The sequence below is a fragment of the Lepisosteus oculatus genome, chromosome 8 (genome assembly GCF_040954835.1).
Source record: "Lepisosteus oculatus isolate fLepOcu1 chromosome 8, fLepOcu1.hap2, whole genome shotgun sequence".
Classification (NCBI taxonomy): domain Eukaryota; kingdom Metazoa; phylum Chordata; class Actinopteri; order Semionotiformes; family Lepisosteidae; genus Lepisosteus; species Lepisosteus oculatus.
Genome location: NC_090703.1, coordinates 36,680,517 through 36,706,042, shown reverse-complemented (window position 1 = coordinate 36,706,042; position 25,526 = coordinate 36,680,517). Strand labels below are relative to the sequence as shown.

The window sequence follows — 25,526 nt, the reverse complement described above, 5'->3', positions numbered from 1 at the left end:
ATATAGGTACTGTCTCTGTACTGTATATACGGTCTGACAGAAGTTTAAACACAGAAAACAATATTTCATTGTAAAACCAAGAGCCACAATATTCTGTTTATGATAAAATGCCTGTCATGGCTGATTTTACTATAGTAATTCACCATACCTTCACTCTCCTGTCTACTGTTGCCGTGGACACGTACAGTTGTAGCGGCAATGCTTATTAATAATACAGGAATTAAGTTTGCTGCTCCCTTGCCAGTCTCACTCCCTCATCTCTGGAGTGTGCTGGACACAGAGAGGCCATTCCTTGTGGTCCAGATTTAAGGTGTTTTTTCCTGTCTGATAGAGTTTCTTGATAAGGAACAACTCCCAGGGCTGAGATTCTCTAGCCACCTTAATGAATGGTCATCTCTGGAGCCTTTCTGTCCGGGGAGAGCAAGGGAGAGTCTCAACCCAAAGTGTTTTCAACCCTAAGTTCAGAGAGCATTGTTACTCATCCTCCACCTTGATCAGCCAATCAGGAACTGGTAGGGCAGGTTAACTCCATGTGGGTCTTAAATGCCCGCAAAACTTTCAACCAATGAACGACCTTAGTTCCTCCAGATAAAATTGGCAGCACAGGGCCCAGAGGGTGATGCTCCAGGATGTTCTCAGACTCAGCTCAGACAATCACATGACGGCCAGTGTGTCTGAGTGCCAGGACTTTACTTTATTCTAAGAGTTGAGCCCGGAGGTCACCCGCGTGTAACCAAAGGATCCACCCAGCAGCAAGCCTCATGAACCATCAGTAACCCACAGTGAATGGTCGCCTGATTAACATGTCAATTATGGTCAGAACTGTCGACAGCTGAATCTTAGTATTCAGGACTAGCGCTACATTGGGAACGGTTTGGGGAATTTTGCTGGTCTTCTTCCTGTCTAAAGAGTGTGAATTGCTCGGACCCGCAGTCACTTTTCATGTGCACAAACTCTGCTAGTTCAGCCAGGACTAACTAGCGAGGTCCTCAGAGAGGCACTGCCAATGCGCCGCAGCAGAAATCTCTCCCTCCTTCTCCCACACCTCTAGCCGCACCAGGACTGCCTGGCACCAAGCCAGAGGACACCAATGGGACGCAGCAACAGCCTGATGCTGTTCCCTTGTCTCCGCGGGAAATCTGAATCCACATAAATTGGATGAGTATTCAACATTCTGCATTACAGCTTGAGAATTCTCCCTTCTCTTAACGACAGACTAATGTTCTTTTAAATTTTCTCTATTCATTGGAAGTTTCATTTCACACCTCTCTGCACCCATTCTGACTTCACACCTCTTGATTGGCCTCTCTTTCTGTCCCCTGCTCCCGCCTCTCACTCCTCCTCCCTCCCAACCTTTGTTCTCTACTTTACCTTTGCCTACTGCCCTGTCTCTCTCACACCTGAAGAAGGCTCCACGGCCGAAACGTTGTGTTCTCTTTCTTCTTTTTTTTTTAGCATGGAATAAACCTATTACTTGTTCCTTTGCAGGTGATATAGATGCTGACTTAGTGGTCCCTGGTGGTCAAATGACCAGTATAACTTGTTTTCTTCAATTCCCCTATGGCAGTATTAAAACGCTTGCTACACTATGACAAGAAGTTGAACCTAAATGATTAAATGCTTTGTGTTTTGAGTGGCCTAGCCATGGTCCCATCCCTCCTTAGGTACTGTTGCTAACCTAGTTGAGCTTTGACCAAGCCACAATAGAAAGCAATCGAAAAACTGAACAATGTATTGAACTCAACCTTTTTCCAGTTATCAGTCATAAAACCACATGTGGATTAGATTAGTCATTGTTACTAAACTAATAGTTAATTGCCTAAATTTATCAATATTTTTTTTCTTATTTAATTTATTAAACTGAATGTTGCTTCTGGGAGACCCTTACTAAAATTTGTTTATGTTTTCATAAGCATTGTGAAGTCCAGAGCAGGACTCTGATCCCTTTGAGTCCTTAAATCTTACTAAGTTAAAGCAGTTTTGTAAAGAAGAATGGGCTACATTTATTCAAAACCAATGTAGGAAATGATAAACATAATTAGGAAATGTTTAGCTTAAGTAATTTATTTTTACTTAGTATAACCATAACTCATTTGTGCTGTATCAAATAGTGCTTGTGCTGCTATGTTTCTCCAAGATAAAGCATTTTATTTCAGCTCCATTACAGCAGGAGAACAGAACGCTGCTTTGTTTTGTACTGTGCAGTTTGTGTTTATTTGCTCTTAAATAGAGTATGGTTTTAAAGCCACTTCCATATGTGTATAATATGTTTTTATAATCTAAAATAAAATTATCTGTTTCCTAATTACATTTTACTTAAATTAGCATTTAAACAAGATAGATTTTAATGCGGATGTAAACCTGTAAGAACATTGTGTTCACAACGGCCTATAACAAACATTTTTTAATATATCCGGCTGAGTAATCTTGATTTGTTAAACAGCCCTACTTTTATTTTAAATATTGATTAAATATTTTACATTAATAAATAAAATAGAAATTTTAGAATATTATGTTTTTAAAAGGCATTATGTATAATATTGCTGCAAATGGGGGGTTACGAAACTGGTGAAAATCAGGATTTGACTGAGAGGTTTACTCAATAAGTGAAATAATTATTCATAACCCCCAACTTGTAAGTTATTTCTAGCAATAAACTTGAGCGGCTGGTATAATTAGAGGCATGTGAATTATTTGTTCTCTGGCACAGCTTTGTTGAGAAGAGTAACAATCCAGGCACACTTGGTTAAACATATATTTATTACAATGACAAAACACAAACTACACTACACACGTTACTTTATGTACTGTATTTTCAAACAAGGCGTTTCAGAGGCCTAATATTCTGGTCACCCAGAAAACCCCAGACGGCTATTAACCATTCAATTATACATTAATATACCCACAGAGGCCACACAAGAGACAAGCTGCCTTCTAACTAAATACAATGTAACCTGCAGTTAAATCTCTCTCTCTGCACCCTGGTTGCCACAAAATAAATGGGGGCCTATATCCTTATCCACAAAACACACCCTGAGCAGGAAAGAAGTTTCTAACTGAAATATATTTTACCCAGGAAACTCAAGTTCCCTAAAAACCACAGAAAAGCATGCTCTCTCTAACAAGGTTCAAATACTTAACTGTAGTCAAGTTTGATTTGGATTATCATGAAGCAGGGGATCTCGCCTGGTGCAAGCTTCAAGTCCCAGCTCATCTGGGCTTCTCTCTCTTTCCCTGCCTCTTCTTATTTCACAAACTTTATATAAAATCTAAGAGACACTTAAATCTAAAATAAATTTGTTTTCTTATTCTATTTACACACACATACTAATAATTCTGCATACTGAACTTAATGAAAAAAAATCTTAGTGTTACTGTTCAGTATGACAAGTTTAGGAAAGCACTGATGGGTTAATACACTTTTATCTTTTATTACTAAAACAAGATTTATTGTACAGTATGTTAGACACATGGCATATGAAGCATTCACTGCACCACTTATCTGTTTTACAAAGTAGTGCAGTCCTGCATCAGATTTGAAAATGGCATGTTTTTTGAGATACCATGCATTACACCTCAAGCATTCTGTACTTGAGCACCTGCACTTTTCTACACTTAATTATTAGTGCATTGAATGCATAAGGTGGACAAATGTTAGAGTAAGAGTCAGTAAAAGGTCAAGTCTATGTAAGAAATTAAGGTATGACCCTGTGCTGGGCTCCAATACCTTAGCGAAGCTGCAGAGAGTCTTAAACGTGAGTACAGGAAACATAACCAGGAAGCAAGCAGAAGTCAAGTAGAGAGAAAAGATCAGCCAAGAACCGAAAGAATGCGCACTAGGGAGCTCCAAAAGAGAATCCGCAACAGTGAGCGAAGGTAAGAAGAAAGAGGAGAGTTTAAGTAGTGAGGGGGATGAAAGGTGATAGGAAGATTCATTGCGGCGTGAGCGTTTGTTGAAATGGGTGCGAGTTACATGCACCAGTGGGCTGAGCAGCATATTTTTATCATTGACTTTTCTTATGTACTCCTCTATTTTTAATTGATGATTGATTTTATCTGACCACCCCATTTTTTGACCACCCCATTATCTCATATCGCAGACCATCTGCTTTACCTTCTTGTTCACAGCTCACTTGACCACCCACAGCAATCATCCACACCTGGTCTTTCTCCTGCAACAGAACTCCCTGCATCACCTGTAAGAATCTATTCCTTACCACGCATATTCGAGACCCCTCCTGACAATTCTGGATTACTCAGATGACATCATGTATTTCCAGCAACCTTATTTACTGTGTCTCTTGCAAAAAATGCCCAGCTATTTACATTGGTGAGAAAGGTAGGACACTGGGAGACCGTTTCAGGGACCATGTCAGAGCTGTGAGGATCAAAGATCTCCCCAAACCCATCGTTCCCCATTTTAACTCTAATGGCTGTGATCATACTGATCTCAGTGTCTGCGTCCTCACAGAGGGGTTTCGGAAGATATCCAAAACCAAATTATCCTGAAACTCGGATCACACCTTCCTCCTTCCCCAAATGACAGACTCGTTTCCTTCTAATCCTCTCTATTCAATTACAGGTTTTGCTTTAAACTTCTCACAGAGTATGAATACTTCTCCCCTGCTCCTCGCCTCTTCTCAACTACCCTGTCTTTTTTCTCCCATGCTTCATAAACTACCGGTTTCCCTTTCTTCCCCACACCTAAAGAAGACTCCATAGCTGAAAGGTTGTGTCTTTTTTCTTTACCTATCAGCATGGAATAAACACTTACCTCTTCACATTATTTATAGTCTCTGGGAACATGCTACAGTTCTGTTAGTGGCGTTATACTACAGAGCAAAATTATTTTTTTTTACACAGCACACTGAATTTTATGTCCATGTCCCACGAGTAAGTATGCATATTTAATAGGAAAAATCAGACTTAATCAAATAAATACTAAACAATTGAACGGTGATTGAGCTTGTCTGATAAGCCAAAACTATTTTCTTGTTATTAGTGCTTGTCTGTAACAATATACAATATACATAAAAATGATGTACTGTACCAAGAGTAATACCAGGAGCCGAACAAGAGCATGAATCTGAGCAATACAGGTTATGAATTTATGTAAAACTTTAGGAACTGTTGATTTTAGTGTATACTCTTTGTTATAAAGGACAAAAAGCTGTGAAGTGAAACCTACAGCCAAATTCATTTATTCATTAAGAAACAATGCTTGAGTAATTTTTGCAGAAAATACCTGCATATTAGCTATAACTGCATTTCACTCACCATTTTGTTGTTAAATCCATTACAACAGCATGGAAATGTATAATTAACTAAATTGCTTAAAGACTTGCCAAGATTCTGTTTGTGTACTATTGTTTTCTTTACTTTTTCCTTTAATATTAGAAGCACATTCAAAAAAGTAAAGATGGACCTCAAGAGCTCTCTAGCATTTCTTATCTATTTTTTGTCTCTCTCTGTTGAGTCACCTACAGTATCTGTGAAAAACACCATAATAATAGTGCTTTTAATATAACTAGCTGTCTGATTCAATGTCCTACCCATCACTTTTGGCTGTGGTTTATCGACTTTGCTCCACGGATGCTGACTTGGTAGAATCTAGTATTTAAATTACTTTTAAAGTATCAGTTTTAGCAGCAACACCGAGAGAATTTGCTTCAAATCAAATCTAAGAAAATGATTCATGTTCACTGCAGGAAGCTTCATAAAGAAAAGCATGTCATGCACCCAAGCTTAATAGGACAATTAAACTCTCAGAACTGTAGACTGAAAATATATAATCTTTTATTCTTTTAAAACATAAAGCAAAAGACCTTGCAAGTGTGTCAGAAGACTACAAATCCAGTTTCCCCAGGGTACTAACTTTTCAAGTAGGAAAACAAAGGGTTTTCAGTTCCTAAGAAGAAAAAAGGTATAAATATCTACAGTAGCTTCAGCAAACCACTACAGTACATTTGAAAGACTAATGTGCTAAAGAACATCAGGCGTAATTAATGACTGCCTGTCAGCAAAAACAAATCGTATGCATACTTCAGAGAGGAAGAACAAACCTAAGAGGAAAGAAATGATAATCGGCAGTTTTTCATATGACTTTGCACAAAAGATGTCTGTGCAGCCTTTGTTACTTCTGACCTGTTAAATCAGTTTTATAAGCCTAGAGAAAACTCCATGTGGATGTTAATCAGACTTACTGCAGTCTCTGGATATATAGAGACTTACTATGACATACTGCAAATCAATTTCTTGCCTAACATATGGAGGTGGATGCGGTGTCAGACACATTTTCCATTTACAGATTTCATTTCAAGAACTTAGTTCAATGGGAATTCAATTAGTAGAAAATTCCCAATGATACTTTAAATAGATATTAAAACTTCTAAATTGGTACCAATTAGTTTTGGTTAGCATTGATTTTGGCATCATGCTGATAGTAATAATCATTTGTAAACCTAGATTATTTTGTATTTTTAGTTGAAAGGCATTGAAAATTTCTTGTTTGTTCTATTATTAGAATGAAAGTAACCTATTGTTTTATTTTGACTAATCTTGAGGGATGCAGACTACTGTATATTGCTACTACCATTTTTGCTTTTAACTTATATACCATTAATTTATCTCTGTAAATGAACAGTAGATTACATTTTTTATTTACAGTTATATCTGATCAGCATTCTTATGTATTTCCTTTTGAATGCCATACACTCTGTAAGTTAAACCCATCAATCCATTTTCTAATGACTTCCTCCAATCAATCAATCAAAGTTTATGACATGCACAACAATACAGCATGCAGCAGTAGTTGCTGGCAATTGAATGTCTTTTCTGCAACCTCACCGGAGGAGGGTAAAAATAAAAAAGTAAAGTTAAAAAGTAAGGTTACATAATAATACATAATAGTGCAATAGAAATTGAATGAAGTAAGCTCAGACAGAGCTCAACACAAATAGAGCAGCGATGTGTCCAGGGTGTATGCAATATATTATGTCTAAGTAGTGCAGTATGCCGAATACAATGAAAACTGTTTGTCCATGTTGCCATTATGGATGATTTTCTGAAGAAACTGCAGCTTGGCTATTTGGTAGTCTTGGTAGTCTTATTGGCTGGAGGTAGAAGCCAATTCACAGTACCAGCACAGGTTTTCCCAGAAGACAATTAACCTACATGTTTGGTTTTTGGACTGCTGGAGGATACCCTAACACCCAGAAGAAACTACATAAACACAGGCAGAACATACAAACTTCCTGTAGATAGCAGCCCAGGTCTAGAATTGAACCCAGGGCCTCAGCACTGGGAGGGAGCAATGCTAACCATGGCACCATTGTGCCATCCACTGTGTAAGTGAAAATAATCAAAATAAAAAATGTTGCGTCTTGCACAAAATAGGACCAAGGTTTGTTCGGTGAAAGTGATGATGGTGAGGAAATATAAGAAGCACTCTGATCTACTCCTGAAGAAACTGCCAAGGTAAGGGCTGTCAAGTGCGTATGCTTAACAAATAAGTATTTGTCCTGAACGTATTTGTTATGCAAATCCTATCCTATTCCTCTTAGGTGTGAATGGAAATAAAATGTTGTTTGTTAGCTATTTCAAATAATATTGAGTTTATCTCAGAAGAGCAGATAAGCTGAGTGCAGAAGAAGTATTAATTCAACATGATTTACTGAATCATGTTTCTCGGTAACAAATTCTTGCTATACAGTCATTGACAAAGGGCATGAATTAAGAGTCCTGCAAAGATCAAGCATTTTTTTCGACACTGTTCATTCTGTAACAACTTCAATGATATATTTTCAAAGCGTTAGCAGATTGTGTTCATGAACAGATTTTATTTGAAACTCCTTTGCTACTACAGCTGTAGTTATAATTTTGTAGACTTTAAATGCTGCTTTTAGAAATTTCCCCCCAACAGGGTAGAGAAATTTAGATTAGACAACAGTGGAAGTGCAGCAAATTAAACAAGCTGGTTAAATCATCTGCAGTAGACACACTTTGAAATTATACACTTTACTGTGGAGCAGGAGAAGACAGGCATTGTTCCCAGTTACTTAAAAAAAATCTTTTTCTTCAACATTCATTCTAATGTTATTAGATAAACGTCTACTTCAATCTTCTTAAATTGCTGCAATTGCTCATTCCTCTGCTACATTTCAGACAAATTGATACTTGCTGCACTGGTATTTGCATATTTCACCTGTTTTGAAGCTTCTTCTCTTATTGTCTTCTCTTATTCCCATACTTCCATTGAGCTTGGTTTTTTACCTTCTTTGATGTGATAACAGTTTCTGCAAATCAATACATCTGGACACCTGATTTCATAACGTATTTAGGTACTGTAGTCAAGTGATGCCCTTCCATGGTGAATTTGATCAATTGACAGACTAAAGTAATAAAATCTTCTAAAGTGGCAAACAGTGTGAGTTTGCAGCTTTTTAATTTAACTGTAGCACAGAACCTTAAGGTATTACTTGTTTGTAAACCATTTTAGTTAACTGGAGAGAATCAAGAGCTCCAAGGAAAATCAGGTTGCTATTATAAGTGGTGTTTGTAGATCAGTAGGTGACACTCTACCCTCTGCATCAAAATTTCTAAATTAATGCCTTATTATGATGACCAGGAACACTTTGCTATAGGAAGAGCTTTCCATCAGATGAGACCTTAAGTGGTCTTGAGTATACTTTCATTAAAAGACCAGAATTAAGGTCTTGACTATACTTTCATTAAAGTTGTAAAGGCTCAAGAGTAGGGATACCTTTTTTCTTGAAATCTTAAACTACGGTACACAGACACATATGCTCTTTACTCTGTCAATTTAAAGTTGGAAATCTGAAATATAAGTAAGATCTCATGGGTTACAGTCAATAAATCAAATAAGACAACAGAATGTTTCAACTAGTGACAACATTTTAATTACAGTATGTCTTTCACTGAACACAATTATAACTATTATCCATAGTAAACAAATATGAGTAGATTTTTGTAAATAGACTGAAGAAATAGTGGTTTTGTACCCTAATACCTCAAATGAAGGTAATCTTAATGACATACACAGTATTAATTTGTATTTAATTAGTGTCCCGAGGTTTTAAAGGATATTCATTTTATCACCTGGTTAAATTCCAATAAAGATTTTTCTAATCTCATTAAAACAGCTAGGTTAGCAACCGTCTGTCTGCACAGTCTTGTTCTGTTGGGAATTCACAATGAATAAAACCAATTTCTTAATTTGTTAAGTTCACCTAGTAATAAACAATCAAATTAACCCCTTGCACTCTTCTGCAGCAAAAATAAAATCTGTTGTAAACAGGGTGGCAAAAGGTGGTTACTACAGGGATTAAAATATTGTTTGCATTTTATGCACATTTTTCCATTAGATGCTTCCCACAGCAGCACAGCATGATTAAAAGATTGTCACAGTTAATTTAGTGCTTCAAAACCACCTGAGTTCCAGCATTTCAGATATAATAGTCGTTCTTTTGTATTCATGGAAGATTTCAGCTGCCTGTCTACACTACAGCAAAGGCTTGAGTGGCTATTATTGTCACAGACAGTTATTGACCGTGTTCTTGATTGCAGAAAGAGATAATGACAATTTGATAAAGAGCACATAAGTTTACCGTCATGAGAAGAGCATGCATTTGCATGTGAAGTTATAATAAAGCTGAGAATAACTGGATCAGATTCAGTGATATAGATGCTTAAATCTCAATTGCTCCCTATGTGAACTGAACCTTCTAAGTGTTTGTGATGCAGGACCCATAATGTCATAAACTGGGATTAAAATGTTAATTTGTACACTAAGAAAGGAAACCCCATGATATTTAATACTTTAAGTATTAAAATGACTAAAGAAAACTTCCTTTCTGCCAAGTGAAATGGAACATATGTAGAAATAAAGAAAATAAAAAGAGAATGACATGGATGTTTAGAAAAAACAGCAGGAAGTTGTGTAGTCAAACAGCAATGGAGTACAAATAAAACAAAAAGTGTTTTACAGTATGTTAATGATAAAAAGGAAAATAAAACAGGACATAATAACTGAGGGAAAACTACAAATTGATATAATGAACATTTTGGTCAGATGTCATAAGAAAGGATTTAAACAGCTTACCAAAGATAACAGAACATGCACAATTAAAACTGCTGGATTCTGAAATTTTCCTTCAAATTCCTAGGTGTTTACATCTCTAAGGACCTCACATGGGCACTCAACACCTCCAGTCTCATCATGAAGGCACAACAGCGGCTGTACTTCCTGGGAAGGCTGAAGAAAATACACCTGCATCCACGGATCCTCACCAACTTCTACAGATGTACGGTGGAGAGCATACTGACCAATTGCATCATAGTCTGGTACGGCGACTGCACCTCATCTGACCGTAAGGCACTGTAGAGGGTGGTCAAAACAGCCCAACACATCATCTGCAGTGCCTTACCATCCATTCAGGAAATCTACAACACCAGGAGTCTGAAAAAAGCCACCAAAATTATGTCCGTCCCCAAACACCCCAATCATAACTTGTTTGTCCCCCTACCATCTGGTAGAAGGTTCCAGAAGCTCAAGTCGCACACAACAAGACTCCAAAATAACTTCTTCCCCAGAGCCATCAAGCTGGTGACGCCCCCACTCCCTCCCATGATACTATCATCTCTCCTCACTTCTTCCTGTACCCACAATGACTGTACTACCACACCACTACATACACGACAACTGAGTGCAAGACAAAATTGTACTTAAAACTGTACTAGTTGTACTATTTAATAATCGTTGTATTATTTTTGCACTGTTCAACATATTACTTTTGCACTATTTTTGTCCTGTTTGTATACTTCTCTCTGTTTGCATATTTGCACAGTTTTTAACAATTTTGCACTGGCACCACACTGTTGTTTACACTGTTATTGTTATTGTATTTCTGTCTATTTTCTGGTCTACTGTCCTATTTATATACCACACCTGAGAGACTAATGAGAAACACGTTTCACTATACTATGCAACCGTGTAAGTATAATGACAAATAAAGTTTAATTTGATGAATTTATGATGTGTTCAATACACTTTGAAGGGACTAATATTTCTTTGCTGAAAGAAGTGAAACACACAGAGCCATTATTTACCCTGGGGTAACCATTTAATGTAAAGTTCTTAACAACTTGGACATGCAGTGTCAGATTAGAAATTAAAGATAAACACTAAGTAGTAAACAAAAACATTAAATCTGAATCTGGGAATTGTGAAAGATTGCAAGATCATTCTCCAAAGCTGTCTAGTAAATGTAGTTCAGACAACATTCACAATCCTGTCTGAGCTTGCTACCTTCGGACAGATGTTACTAGCATTAAAGATGGTCATGTTCTGAAGAACTGTTTAAAATATTATATATAAATGTATATTGCAATTCATAAATATATTGCTGTTAGAATGTTTTATATTTGCGTCAACACCATACTAAATTAATGAATGAATTTGAGATATCTTTGCAGTACACATAACACAGCTAAAGAGAGTGCAATGAACAGAGAAGACAGAATGCCTTGCAAACAATTGAGAAGGTGTTTTTCAATATAATGAAAAGTTCAGAATTTTACAGAGACAGGTTGCACCAGTAAACATTCTTTCATTAATTGCAGATAATTATTTGAGATTGATTAAACCATAAATGAGGGAAATTATGCCACAAATTGCAGGCCTGATTGTATAATTTCTTTATTATTACTCACTGGAACTGCAGCATAACAGGCTGGTTATTTATCTGAAGTCTTCATCTTCTGTTGGCTAAAGACATGTTGGGTCCCTTCCAAACATCTGTTCTCACTACTTGATTATTTCCTCTCTAAGCTGCAAAAAAAAACCAAAATCAGTTGTTGTACAATAACCACGAAAGTAATATTTTCTTCTAATTTAACTCAGAATTAAGTTGGAAATTTCACAGGTTGTTATTGTTAATAAACTGGAACTCAAAACTATTAAAACATTAAAATGGCTATAGTCCAGCTAATTAAGGGATATGGAACATACAATCAATTAGATCTTATTATGTGATGCCATTGTAGAGGAGTGTACAACAGAACTAATTTTCATTTTTTATTTTAGCAAACGCTTAGACCAGAGCAACGTCATGATAAGACCTTGATTTTCATAACAAACTCAAATTGTCTTGGGTTGTAATGAAGTTTTGAATTGAGCAAAATGATGCGGTCTCTACGGAGGTGATATTATCTCTGCTTCCTGTGGTAAGGAGCCTGGCCTGTTTAATTAACTGCTTTGAAAGCAGGCCCTTGGATCGGAAACATAAAAGCTTGATGCCTGTATAACATAAATGAGTGCGTAGGAAACACAATGATCACAGGGAGGATATTCAATTGCATCAGTCACAGCATTGCCTCATCTATAGCCATTGCTGATAGTTTCCACATTGATGTCTAGCAAAGGCATAACATTTCCTTTTAAGTAAGATTCACTTTCCAGTAACATAATTCATGGTACATTCCATTCTCCTGTGAATGTGGTCTTCCAAGGAATTTAATTTATTTAAGCACACAGGATTTGAGGGATCTGTGGGATTTGTAATGAAAAAAAAAACTGCCGTAACAGGCTTCCTAAATAATAAGTCATTTATGTATTTATATGAGATACACACCACTTGAAAAGGAAAATGTATCATATGGCCAACAATTCTGTTTACACTGCCTGTATGCTTATTGTTCTTAAGGCTCACATGTTCCTATTAACTTGGCACGTTGGACACATTTTGTAAACCAGACCAAATGTTGATACATACTTATAGTAGTAGCCCGAATAGTTACCACTGTATGCTTCCTATTTCAGACTGTAGTCAGACTTCAGAGCTTGCCAAACAGGCACCAGTCTGGAATCTTCTTATTTCATTATGTCATTTCAGTTTAAATGTGACATTGAGAAATGAGAACGGATTGTCTTCTATTGGAGATAATGATGAAATTGCAAAGCAGGAGAAGCATTAGCAGCACTGGTGAGGGGACTGTAATGTCATTAACTTGTTGTGCAAGAATAAAATTCTTTTTTTTTTGGTTTAAAAGATATTCAGCTAATTAATCAGGTCATGTCCAGCATCATTTTCTGTATATGTGCTTCCTGTTTTCTCCAAAGTAAGGAATTAATAAAAATACCTATTTGGTATGTTAACTTAAATCTGGATGCACTGGCCTAGTGATAGTCCATGAGTTTCTGCCAGGGTCTTTTTGATGTGCGTTTACACAATTAAAACTGTCATCTACAGATGCTGTAATCTACTGTACATATGATTAGTGGATGGTTTGACTTAATCCTGCCTTAACTTTAACATACAGATTTGTTTATGCTCTGCCTCTGCTTTCTTTGCAAAGAAACAATTGCAAAGAACAATTATAAATCTGTATAGTTTCCATAAGTAATTCAATACACAAGACTGTATATAATAAACATGCTTACCTGAAGCATCAGGAATTAATCTAAAATATTGACATTTTCATGAAAGAATAAGCATTTCTTTACAAATTGCTCTGTATTGTAGTCATTAATAGCTACTTACTGCAGAATATTCAATTTAGGACTTTTTTTTTCAAAGCCTTATTTTGATATGTAGATTTATGTATTTATACATTTAATACAGTGTTTTATCCATCCATTTTCTAAACATTTCATCTGATTCAGGATCACAGACAAACCATACTGTGTTTTATCCTTAATGGTAAATTCTCCTTTGTCAATGATTTGGAGATGACCAATCTTTTTACAAAGGGTGCAAAGAATATAACTAAGGAGAATTCTGCAAATTATTCAGTAATATTTTCATTTTTTTCCCATAACAGGTCTGTCTACTTATATGTACAAAAAATACACTGACAAATTACCTTCAGAATGTATTCCATTTAAAAATTAATGTCATAGGCAAGCATCTTTTCTATTTCAACAAAACCTATTAGCATTTTTTTTGTGATGAAGGACAATAATTTATCTTTAATGAATCTACTTCAAACCCACAAACCTTAAATGATTAATACATTTTGAAATAACCAATATCCTGACTTTTTAGTTGCATAATGAGAGATTTTTAATGTAACAAGCCAGTCTACATGACCATCTTTTATTCTGTATTCCGAATTATGTTATTTTATTGTTATTACTGTCATATCTTGTTGTATCTGTCCTTAACTATACTGTTATGAAACATTTGGGAATTGTATCTGTTCTGTGAACCTTTAAGTTCACAATTCACCACTTGATTTGAATTTTGCAATACTAATTACAGAATAATTACCGTATGTGTTGAAACACATATCAAAAAGCATGAAGCAAGTAAAGAATAACACATTGAAATAGAGATATTAAGAAAAAACAAAAGGCCTCATAATATTGAAAACTAGTCTGTTTTCATCAACAATTAGATAATGAATAATTCAATACAATATAAATACAAGATTAATGACCAAAGATATATATATATAACATAATAAATATCAGAATAGACTTTTAACCCATTCAACCTCGTATAAAATATATGATGGTTGAACAAAATGTTGCCCACAATCAAAAAGACCTTCCTGGCTGTTGTGGTGAGAACACTACTGTTCATAGGAGAAAAAATTAAAACTGACTGAAAGAGTGAAAATAAGTCAGAACACATGATTGTGAAAGATAATTATTTGAAAAGATGTAATTTCAAGAGAAATACAAGTAATGACTGGAAGTACAGTATATGGTGAGAGAAATATGACAACAACAGTCATTAACACATACAGAGAGCCTAACTGAATTAAGCAACAAAAGAAAACACTTATGTCCTGTTTCTAGTCTGTGTTTTTCTTTCCACCAATTTCATCTTTCATCCAAAGTTCAAAACCATTTCCAAATGTTCCTCCAAGAATAACTTTGCCAAAAAAACTGAAATCCTTCCTACTCAACTCGCTACTCTGATGGTTAGGTTATGTTTTGGTATCTTTAACACCTGCTCAATTAGCCCCCTTTCTACCTATTTTTATATGAAATCCAATTTTCTCAATGGGGTTTGTTTTTCTATTGGTCACATCTGTAGTGATGCTTTCACCTTTAAGAAGAGAAAATTCTTATGACCTTTAATTTTCCAGCAATCAAATAAGGCCTCCCTTTCATTTGAAATGTTTTTTTTATGATCACATACTGTAACAAGCTGAATTTAATAAAGATAAGATACAGTAAACTGGACTTAAATACTAGTCGATTGGGCCCCTTTGAATTAAAATTTGTCTCTTCAGTTTTGTATTAGTTTATATATAGTTTATAAAGGTTTACATAATATAATAATATAATAAAGCAATATTACCTGTCACAGGGTAAATTGAATCTAAAATTATTCATCCTATTCATCTAAGCCTTCTTATTTAAATGCCATACATATGCATGGAGGTTTATTCACATTAAAGTATTTTTACACTTTAACGAGACATGCAAGAAGACAGTCTGTGTATTTATAGAGCATTATTTTGGATAAAATAAAGTACAGTCTCATAATACACACATATTTATGCTTTCTGTAAGCCAGTAATCTATTAATCCCCTTTTGATGTGGCTTAAAGAAAAATATACAGTAGTCCAAAGCATGATCAAAGTAAAATTTGAACAGGTCTTTCCTGTCTTATCCAATTTTCCAAAATCTAATAACTCCATTAAGGGATACCTACACTGGTATGCTTGATTAAGAATTGCACTCTGACCTTGAGATCCAACAGGGTTACTAGTGCGTATGTTAGGTCTTGGCATTTTAAACTGACAAAATAATCAGAAGCAAATAAATCTTGGGACCAGTTACCTTTTTGTTATGCTCACTATGTTTTAGGAAATTGTGTCAATTGTGTCATGGCTAACAGCTACACACCTTACAACCACACACAGATGAAAATGAGAAAGAGTAGGCAGATTGCTCCAACCTGTTCACCTTCAAAGCGGCTGTGTTTTTAATACATAACAGGCACCACTGCCCCATAATACAGTTCACTGCCAAATGGAGGATTGGCATGTTCCTTACCAACAGCAACATAAACTTGCAAGCACCACAGGAAGCTTCAGGGGTCACTGCGTTTGCCAAGAGCTGAGAAATCCCCAGCCAACTATTCCCATCCTCCCCTCAGTATCACTCAGAAAACTGTGCACCATCACTTGAGGAATCCCTGTCTCAGTCAGCTAGTGACATGAAACCAAAACACCTGGATCACAGAATGAAGCCTGTGCTTATTTGGGGCATTAAATAGTACTCTGAAAGAAAACAAATACACCTTATTTAGGCTCAAATCACTGACCTACAGTATGGATGTTCCCTAGGTTCACATACTGTATAGATGTGACACCCGGACTCTGGTTCAGACGTTCCAAACAACACAAAGAAGCACGGAGAGGTGGATTGCACAATGGGAAAACAACCAATGTGAAAATGAAACAAACCAAAAGCTTGTGACAATATTGGGAGATGGCAAAATTGCTTGACAGTTAGTAAGAAGATTGAAGCACTTTGGGTTCTGAATTAGATTCCAAGGGACAAGAGGAAAGCCAACACAGAAGCCAAATGGAAGACATAACCTGGAAATTAAGAAGTCTGTTCCTGAGACATGGATGCAAAGAGCGGTAGATGGAGATCTGTGGAGAAACCCTTCCAGCAGTGATGATAATGATGATTATATACATGATAATTAAGAAGTGAGTTAATCACATGAATGCCTTTTTATTCAGACATATTGAAAACCTACAGTACTTTCAAATCTCAATTCTTCTACATTAATCTTATAATAGTAAACATACTGTACTGTAAGAAAAGATAGCCAAGCACCACAGAAAATGTTTCTTTGAAAACAATACAATAAACTGGTAAAAGGTGTTTGTCACTACTTTGCCATGATGGGATGTTTTTCAAGCTTTGCAATGCAATTTCTCCCATTTTTCAAAAACCGGAAGAAAAACCAGATAATAACTCATGTGAATGTTCTTTTTATGAAATTGCATATTATTGCATATACAGTATATATACAGTACTGTACAGTATATAACATATTTAACATTCTCTGCTGAGATACAGTCTGGCAAAATGTGTACTTTAAAATATAATCTAAAGTGTGTTAAACTGCCAATTCTATATTGAAAAGAAATCTTTATTCACAATGCAAACATGCACCCAATGATGACAAAGGTCTTCATGACATTACTGGCTAGAGTATGTTAAAATTCTAATGGCGTAATGGGAGAAAACCAATGCCTCATTATTACACATTGCCATACAGCTGCTATTAATTGCTGTTTTGTTCTCCTGATTTATCTATAATAGCCTTCTGTAACTGAATTTGTTGTTCAATGCAAATGGGAAAGCAATGTTTATCAATTCAAAAATAAATGACCTTTGCCACAATTCCCTTACAGGAGGAACAAAATCACAGAATTTGTTAATGCACCTTGCATTTTTATTTAATTCTGGATAAAGTAGCAGTAGAATGAACCCAGTCTGCAAAATGTTTGACGCTAAGTCTGCTTTAAAATACAGTGCCACTTCTAATGATATCTTACATTTTTTAATGAATTGGATTACATACAGTACAAGTCAATACCCTAGTCTAGACATTATTATAAATGCTTAAATATACCTAAAATTACATGAGCTCAAATGTTCCATACAATTCTATACTGTTTGTACCTTTGTATAACTGCCAAAAACATTTTACTGAGGTAGCCCATTTGGCTTTGTTAAGATTAATATCTTGGGATGGACTACAGTACCAGCTGACCACTAACTGCCATTTGCTGGCTGCCAAGAGGACATAAATTCAAATAGGAATTCTAGGCAAAAATGTTAAAAATCATGTTTAAGAGTGGTAGAACTATATACTGTATAGACTGGGGCCACAGGATGTTTTAAAAGAGCCCTTCTATTCTTGAAGATAAAGACAACTAAAACAAAAGGCTAAGGAAAAAATAAATAAAAAGCTAACAGTCAGGCTTGTATTGTGATGAAAAAGCAAAAGATAAGCACATTATGTCTGGACCCTTCCCAGTTTCCCAATTGATTGATTTTTTTTTGGTTTCCAGACATAATTTACAGATTGGATTACCAGTTCCGTGAAGTACAGAGTCACAGAGATACTAAACTGAGCCAACATGCTGGTTATAATCAGAAACCAATTATATCTCTGAGAGACCATAAGACATGACTGAGTAGAATATTTTAGTTAAGGGCACATTCAGTGTTTTATTGTCTAAATGTGTTGTAACAGTGTGATTAGACCATTCTAGAAGCACTGGTGGTATACATGGCTTTCTGTGAGAAGAAATCTTGAAAGACATTGAAGCTTCAACAAACCATTACCAGCAAGGTCTGTCAACAGTATGAAAGAAGTCTTGAATGAATGCCAGCTACTGCACTATGCTACTAAAACAATTAATGTAATAACTAGAATTGTTTGGGACAGAGACTAAAACATGGGTCCATCTTTATTCACCAAACGTCCCATTAATTGTTCCCCGTATATATATTTTTTCATATAATGTGATATACTCTCCGTACTTTATTCTTATTTTTACACTAACATCACTTTTGATAGCATATAACTAGTCCAGCCAAAATATTTTGTGAAAATAAACAGTGTTAATTAATGCAATGTCTGTTTCTTGCCTGACACGATATTGATTTATTAAAAAAATACACTGTGGATTATTTACGTTGCCATGAATATCCCTACAGCTAAGAAATTGCAGATTTTCTCTGAAACATCATAACGGATATGTAAATTAAGACACACTTAAATAATTCAAATGATTTAATAACACCAGTAAGGAAGCTGTTTCAAACTTTCTAAAGGGGTTAAAGAAAAAAATATGAATAAAAACACTTTCCTTTACCACATAAAAAAAAAACATTGTACAGCTACTGCAGCAACCTTCGGAGGCTCCAAGAGACCATGAGGGATTGCAGCTCTCCCAAGGAACTGAGGACTCAGTCCGATCACCTTTCAGTCCGTCCAAGTATGTACCGAATCGTCCAATAAAAAGGGGAACTGCAATGCTATTTTTATATCTAAACTAGTAAACAAGAAGGCTTGAGACAAATACTACTTACTTGTTAACTATGCATACAGGTCATTTTGGAACATTTCTGCAGTGAAATGTCTGCTGCACAACCTGTACTTATTCACTCATACACTGCATTACAGTAGTCATAACAGTGACTAGTGAGCAGGAAGGGCTGCATTATGTCGCAATTCCTGAGAACTCTCAGTGGTTTGAGAAGAAATGGCGACTATCCAGTACATTCCCAAAGTTCACAATTTTGTGCTTAATTTGGAATTTGTTAAATTTTGCGATATCGTCAATTGATTTATTTTGTTACCAAATTGTTACCAAAAAACTGGTCTGAGAAATTGAGACTACAGTTCCCCTTTGATAAATCAGTATTTTTTCCTTAAATGCCATTCTGAAGGCACTCCACCATTGAGGATCAGCTTTCTGTGTGTCAGTTTGACCACAGATAGCTATCCTGACACTTTGCCCATGAGTACCTGCTTCTCCTCCAGGTCCTGACGAAGACTTTCCTTCCCATACCTCAGAGAGCTTTCAGATGCTGAGCGTGAGTGAGCTTGGTAAGCTTTGGTTGAGCCTCCCCTTTAATACACCATATGTTTTAGTCACACTGCAAACGTTTCTCACATATTTCTCATCATTCTCAAATGCAATTACTTTACATCTTTTATAATTTATGCTCAAAATCAAGCAAAAGTAGAAATGCCCAGATGCATCAGCATCTGAATTTCTCTTTCTCAAATAATTTGGATAACTATGCTCAGTTTCTGAAAAAGGAGTTCTAGTTTAATCCTTCAAGATCAGCCATCCATTGTTTTAATTCAGATTATTCCAATTGTAATTGTAATTGTAGTAAGATGATGCTAGCCTCAGTCATTCATTTATGGGGAGATGCTGTAATCAAAATAAACAAAAAGAAGGGTATTGAAAAGCCAAAAAATCACTTTACAATGACAAAGTCTATGAACCTCACCTAAAATAAAAAAATGTCCTTCATGGTGAATTAACAGGGCAGTAAATAAGGCTTATTTCTACATCTTGTCTCCACATTACAGATTACAGATACAGGTTATTTATTTGATTTACCACAGAACTAAAGAACTGTCTGAACTGACCTCTGGAAGGTTTCCAGTTTCACAAATACCTGTGTTTGTCATACAGATGAGATTTCTACAATTCATGTGACATTCTGCTTTATATCTCTAAAATGAAAACTTCCTTAAAGGGTGTACTGAAGAAAAAACATTTAAGTTAAATGAGATCAGTATAAATGCATAAAAAGCAAACCTTCATGAAGGTGGTGGATGGATGGTGTAATTCTGAAGCCCTTTTCCTGCGGCCATTCTAGCAAAATGATTGACACCATATCCTCAAATCCTCCCCTTCATGCAAGACTGCCTCTTCGTTGGTTTTATGCATCTATAAGCCACTTTGTAGACTGCTTGATTTGCATGTTTTGTCTTTGTTTGGTATTAATACAGCCAACCTGTGATAATATACTTATAAATGGCTTCGGTGCTACGAGGTGTCAATCGGTGTACCTAAATAAGCACACACCACTGTAATTTGCAACTGTCATCTATGAAATGTCATTCACCAAGATGAATTATTCTCTCCATGCATTTAGTATCCCATCACTTACAGAATGACTTGCCATTTCCAGTTTCATGGACTTTAGTTTCAGGATCACACCGAAAATAAAATAAAGATCCGAAAGAATACACCTTTCTCTTCACAGCATTCCCTGCAGAAAGGCAAAGAAACCATTACCCCTGATGAAAAGAAAAAAAAAAGCAATATATATGGGGTCTTTAGGGCAACTCAAGGAGTAATGAACTGACAAATCAGAAAAAGTAACATCTCCAAATGAAAAATTGAGGCTCTCCAAATGGCAGCAGCAGTGGTTAAGGCTTTGGACATGTAGCAGGAATTTTGTAGGTTCACATTCTAGTTGGAGACAGTACTGCTGTATCATTAAAAAAGGTGTTTCACTCAGACCACATCAGCAAAACACTAGGCTGTAAATAGGCATGAATAAGTAAGTCACTTTGAAGAAAAAAGTCTGACAAAATTAGTAGTAGTAGTAATTATAATAATATAAAACTTTATTTTATTATAAAATGAATTATATATTTCTTTCATTTTAGGAACCAACAGTACTTGGCAACTTCACATAATTAATCTTTACATTGATGTTAGTACATGGAGAGGACAGAACATGACCAGTCTAAAACTCTGGATCATAGCAGATAATAGAACAGTTTTCTGCTTGTACAGTACATTCACATGGCTTCCTTGACCTTCCTTGACACCTTAACCAGCATGTTTAACAGTCGGGTTTGGTTTCTCCGGACAGATCATTTCTCTTTGTGGCCAACACATTCAGCTTTTGACTCATCTGTCAGATAACATTCTTTCTAGTTTTCTTGTTGATAATTCAAGTTCTCTTTGATAAACCTGAGACTCTTATTCAGTAAACTATCTCCACATTTGTTAAAACCATATAAATGATTATAAAATGAGATACATTTTCTTCAAAATTTCTCATTTTTAATTAACGGCTGAAGGGTTTTAATAAATGATACCAAACAATGTACTATTAATGTAATTTTCCAAAATATCTCACCTAGGATGGCCCTTCGCATTAAAAAGGATTTTCTGCTTACATTTGTAGAAATACATTGTAACAACATATTATGATACTACTCATACCATTTTTAAATTGGCAAAGGAGTTAAACTAGTTCTTATAGTGCTGAATCCTAAAATCACAAATTCACATTGAATCCCTGATAGAAGCATATCAATATGATTACATTGTATGTCTGATAACATAAAAAAATTAAAATGTAAAACTCTAAAACAAAAAACACTAAGGTGCAGGGCTGTGTTCTAGGGAGAATACATGTTAACAAAACAATTCCAATGTACTTTAAATGTATGTACTTTAAAAAAAACAGCTTCCTGATTAAGTCCTAAATTGTTTCATTGAGGCTTGAGATACGAGGGAGTCACAATGCTTTTATACGTTTACAGGCAGACTCTAACCACTTTTGAGAGTGCTGTAAAACACCATCAAGGAAACCCAGTGCATCCATTTTAGGATTAACATTGGGAAATGTTTTATTATTAGTTTGCTAGGACTACTGGGCATAAGCCATGTCCTGAAGTTCCATATTTGTGATAACCTGCAATTTATTTTGCTATAATTCTCAAATATGTTCACCTCCTTTTTCTTTTTAAATGATGTACTGAATATAAGCATAACTCAAGTCCACAGGAAACCACTGAATGAAAATATTTAAATTTACTTCTTCCTGTTAAAACCTTTTTCATTGTATAAACAAGTGAAAAAATAATGTCTTTGTAAGAATATTAATTAAATCAAAATCTGATTAACAAAGCAACCGAGGTAATAACTAACTATGGGGTGCTCCAGAGATGTGCAAGTTCACCAGTGCTCTTCATTCTCTATACGAATGATTGTGTTGCCAGTGGTCCAAACCAACTCCTAATAATATTTTCTGATGGTTCCACCATACTTTCTCTGATGAATGATAATAATGACCCCAGCCTATACCAGAACTGTGTAGACAGTTTTGTTGATTGGTGTGGCCAGAATTCCTTCATTTGTAATATTAAAGAAACTGAATAAATTGTCTTTGGTCTTGAATATGAATATCCTTCCCCAGTTATACTTCATAATGAGCACATTAGGCAACTTACTGTAGATCTTATAAATATCTGTGAATATACATACATGCGAATCTGCCTTGAAAGGCCCATATTGACTTTATTTTGACTAAGATACAACGGTGAATTTACTTTTTGCACAGGTTATGGGTTTAATGGTGTTATTCTGTCCTGGTGTTTCACTTCTGTGATACAAATTGTTAAGCAGTATGGTATAACTGTCTGGTATAACTATTGTGTTGTGCAATAAAAAGCTAAGATGTCCAGATCTGAGGGTGTGTTATAAGTTAGTGGGGCAACCACCTGAGCAGAGCTTTCCAACTGTTTACATTAGGAGTATGTTGAGACTAGCTGTTTGTATCAACTCTGACCCCTTGCATGTTCTGCATGAAGAATATCAACTCATGCTTTCAGTCAGATGTTTCAGAGTCTCTCAATGTATACTTAACAAAATGAGGAATTCCTTTATGCCATACTCAATCAAACTACTCAATCAACAGAAGAGCTCACAATAAAGGACTATTGGTTTTATGGGTAAGAGCAATCAGTAGATTATGTGCAAAAATTAAAGGATAATATGCAATTATAGGGGCACAGGGTGAGTGTGAGGAAACTAAATTTACAGGGTTCTGGTGTACATGTGTGGATTCCTGTAGGAGTGTTGTGTTATGATTATGCATGTGTTAATGTCAGTTATGAAATTATTTTAATGTGAAGTTTGTTTGTACTGTTTGTATGTTTCTTGTTAATTTCTATATGTGCAAAACAGCAGCTTGGATGCCAGCTTGCTTTCTGAGATATCATACAATAATGTTTTAACATATCATATTGTATCAGATGAAAATGAAGGAACCTTAAAATCTCCTATTTTCAGTTTAATCTGTTCTGGTTTTATGTCCTTTTGTGTGTACTGTATTTCCAGTATACAAACAAATATTAAAAATCAACCATCTAGTGAAGAATAGCTGGAAAATACATTTACTTCTAAAAAGAGAAATGAAATGGATTAGTCTTAGTTGTTCTTTAACTTTAGAAAAGAATGAAAGATCAGTTTCAAGGCATTGTTAGTCTGGTATTTTAAGCACATTTCCTTTCTAATCCCTGCTTCAACAAAGGAAATTGAAAGCAACTGCTTCATTAATGTGTAAATCAAACTGGAAGCATTATCAATGCAAATGAGTCTGAATTCACCTTGAAACAATGGTGGCAGTTGAGGGGGTGAGAAATGGTGTAAAATGAGGGACCCAACCATTAGAATTAGAATATCAATTAAACTCAGTTCATAACAAAGCATTAATTGCTCAGATACAGTACATTTATGTTTTTCAGTCACAATCCAAAAGTCAAAGCTGAAAATAAAAGCTTGGCTTTAACTAAAGTCACCCTTCATGGTTTTGATTCTGTTCATACTGCTTTCTAACTATTCTCCAGCACTTTAAAAAAGCACTTTATTTCTGTATGCTTACTGCTTTGTTGACCAAGTCATAGCAATGATAAAAGATGATTCTTGGGTAATGGTCTGCCAGAGGATAAGGGCAAACTGGCCATGACTTTATTCTCAGTTCCTATAATCATTAAACATGTTTCACAAATGCTTTGGGGAATTTATTATTTTTTATTGTGAGATAGTGGCAGCTACAGTCATTCAAGGGGTGAATAGAACTGGAACTTAAATTAGATAAAAGAAAATAATAGTATAAGGTGATGTTCATCTAGTAGAAGCCAAAACATACTGAAGATTGCCTGAAGATATGTTGTTTATCAGTGGTATGTTCTGTGCATTTTAATTTGCCTGTTACAAAGGTTTTTATTATTTATGATTCTCATTCTTATACAGATGCAGCCATCTAGAATGAATCGGGTGTCAAAAGGTATACCTAGGTAGATACAATGGAGTCATGGACTCAAGTGTGGCATCACCTTTTTTCTTCAGATAATCTGATGCAGGACTGCAATACTCTGTAAAACTGCCAGGAGACGCAATGAATCCTTCATGTGCCACAGCTGTGTGGGGTTGTTAGACAAATCGGTACAGTTATTAAATGTTTATTAACCCATTAGTGCTTTCCTGGGCTAATAATACTTTATATATACTAGCAACAGACAATGTAATCAAATACAATAATTACACCGTTAAGACAGGAAGTCTTTACCATATTTCTATCCAAATGAGATATAGTGCATCATAATACTGTGTAACACTTTTTAATTACATACAGCACATTATGAGTAATAGTGTATAAATAGTCATACGATCAGACTATTTTATATTTTCATTATAAAAATACATTGTGCACTGTGGCTTTAAAACAAATTTAAAAGCAAATAAACAAGTAAAAAACAGGCCAAATTAAAATACTGTAAAAGTTTTGAGTGGTGATTTGAATTACTTTGTCACAAACTGTAAAATGTAGCTGATGCAAGTGCTGATTTTTGTTGAAGTCTACACCACACGTAGCTTAATATACTTAAATTGCTAATGTTGCAATTCACCATTATATTTTTTAGGTATTTTAAAGTATTTTTATTTGTTAACTAAACTAATTTTTGCTGTTCATTGTCTTCATAATGCTGTTTTAAGGTGTAATGGATGATTAAATTAATTGTCCATAAAACAACAGGTACTGTAGATAATCTAGAAAGAAACAAACCCAAAGCTCTTTTTCAAACACAGACATGTCCCTCCTCCAGTGACTGTCTGTGTGGATTTTATATGTTCTTCCTGTTCTCTCCCCCACTTCCTTGCTCCTCTGTCTGACTACATGTACTCATGT

The 25,526-nt window shown here is 35.3% G+C and overlaps 1 protein-coding gene across 4 annotated transcripts in view; it reads right to left on the bottom strand.

Moving 5' to 3' along the window:
* LOC102690200 (5-hydroxytryptamine receptor 2A) overlaps positions 1-25,526 on the bottom strand; it is a 161,271-nt gene that overhangs the window by 59,887 nt on the left and 75,858 nt on the right. For 2 of the 4 annotated variants that reach the window (XM_015351097.2, XM_069193432.1), the window contains exon 2: positions 11,731-11,848. The exons of the other annotated variants lie outside the window; for them this stretch is intronic. The gene's annotated coding sequence lies outside the window, so the exon portion shown is untranslated. The remainder of the gene's footprint in view (positions 1-11,730; positions 11,849-25,526) is intronic. 4 annotated transcript variants of the gene reach the window in all.